The sequence below is a fragment of the Symphalangus syndactylus genome, chromosome 14 (genome assembly GCF_028878055.3).
Source record: "Symphalangus syndactylus isolate Jambi chromosome 14, NHGRI_mSymSyn1-v2.1_pri, whole genome shotgun sequence".
In the NCBI taxonomy this organism is placed as follows: Eukaryota; Metazoa; Chordata; class Mammalia; order Primates; family Hylobatidae; genus Symphalangus; species Symphalangus syndactylus.
In genome coordinates, this window is record NC_072436.2 from 32,549,020 (window position 1) to 32,551,031 (window position 2,012).

Below are 2,012 nucleotides of genomic sequence, written 5' to 3' on the forward strand. Positions count from 1 at the left end.
TTTCTGCCTCTACTTTCCTTTTCATCTAGCTTGTATTTTATGGTCCATACTTATATTCAGCATTTTGTTAATTAAATCTATCACTCTTTATACTTTCTCCTGTCAAAACCTCACCCTTAGATCAATAAATCATCTGCGTTCTCTAGTCTCGCACCCAAGCACCCGAACGTTTTCTTATCTACAATGTCATGATTACCTCTTTAAAAGAGTACTCTACATGGGAAGATGTTTGATTATACTTTTTTAGTATGTTTACTCCACAAAATGCTTATTACATACTTTTAACATAATATTAAAAAAGTCTCTCTCTTCTGCTTTTTCAGTTAATTAATATGCTTCACACCTTACTGAGAAAATAGAAACCACTTAAAAATAAATCTCTTCTTCTACCCTCAAAACTATTTTAAAACTATCATCCTCTTCATTAGTCATTGTCTTCTTTTCTCCACTCACTTCTCCATTCCTTCATTCTAATGAAGTATTTCTATTTGTATGAAGGACTTATTCATTCCCATATGTTCAGTTTCCATTACCTCTCGTCTTCTCAAAGAACCTAGTATTCTCCTCCACATGTCTAATAATAATTCTATCTGGAAAAGTCACAAATTTATTTCCTATCTCCTTCCACCTACTGCCCTAATTCTTGTTCCACTTCACACTCAAACTTGTGAAAGAAATGTTTTAACATTTACTGTGTCCACCTCCTCACCTAACCATTCTCTCTTCAGTCCATGACTCCCATGCACTATTTTGCAAAGACTGTTCTATGTATATACATATATATTTACAAAATGTATTATTTTACTACCTCTAATTTTAACATATATCAGGCACTTCAGAACATCTAGAAAGACTAGACCTTACAAAAAACTTTAGCATTGTCAACTATATATACAGTAGTGAGAATAAAATGCACACAAAACAATGGATAGAGTATGAGAAGTCTTCTAACTATGACCAGTCTAGCACAGAACCTTCTTCTCTTCCTTCTCAGGTCTTCTGCTCCATGTCCTCTAGCCCATTGAACAAACGTGGATGTGTTGCTTCCAGAAGCGGTCTAATAACTCCATTTCAAAAAGTCAACTCCAGAAGACATTTTCTGACTTCTTTTTAAACAAATGAGAATTTGCAAGGTGTATGATTTTCTAACTCTACTTCATACGTCGGCAACCTCTTTACTCTAGAAGGGCCGGATGTGGCAAATGTTTTCTTTTAAAAGGTTTTGGGTGGGAGAAGTTGAGAGCAGCTTTTTCATATTATATAGGCAGGCATTCTATAAACAGCCAGTAAATCTTCCCAAAAGATGGTGGGCATTTCCAGCGGGCCAAATGGTGCATGTCATTCTGCCATTTCTCTCTTCCAACAGCAAGGTCTGGTAGAACATAGAGCAAGTGCCGCTAACCATTCCACTCGTTGTTGTAGGGACTCTGCACACCTTCCAGGCCGGTTAAGGCCGTTGTCCCTTGTCGTCAGGACTAGGTACGTCTTGCCCATTCGGGACAGAGTGGTCACCCAGGACCTGGATCTGCGCGGCTCCGTGACCTGAGAAGGCAGCTAGCTGAGCCAGCGTCCGTGACCGCCTTCCTGGACCCTCCACACCCTAGCGGCTCTGTCACGTGATGCTCAAGTGGCCGCCATTATTATGGTCCGACACACCCGCCGCCACCCGAAGTCACTGAGTCTTTGCGGCTCGGCAGGGGCTTTGTCTAGGCCCGACAGGATCGGGCCGAGAGACCCGGTGGCCGGCGGGTTCAGGGCTGGGAAAGGCCGCCACTACCATCAGGTCTCCAGACGGAATAGGGAAGAGAGGTTCGCAACTGCTTCAAGGCCTGGACCCAGCCCGGGCTGCCACAGCTAGGTCTCGGGGCGTCTGCAGGGCACAGAGCGCGCCCGCCGCGTCCCCAGCTCGCTGCAGGCCCAGGCCGCGTCCAGAGTGCCCCTGGGGCGAGGGCAGCTGGCCGTGCTTGGCTTGCTGTCTGCCAGAACCGAACTCAAGACCGTTAACATGTACC

General features: G+C 44.4%; 1 long non-coding RNA gene across 1 annotated transcript; it reads right to left on the reverse strand.

The window, feature by feature from the left end:
• Positions 1 to 224: 224 nt before the first annotated feature.
• LOC129462666 (uncharacterized) lies at positions 225 to 1,540 on the reverse strand. The gene is made up of 2 exons (XR_008650916.2): positions 629 to 1,540; positions 225 to 533 (listed from the first exon to the last, which is right to left on the reverse strand). It is a non-coding gene; the product is annotated as an uncharacterized lncRNA (long non-coding RNA).
• Positions 1,541 to 2,012: the final 472 nt, after the last annotated feature.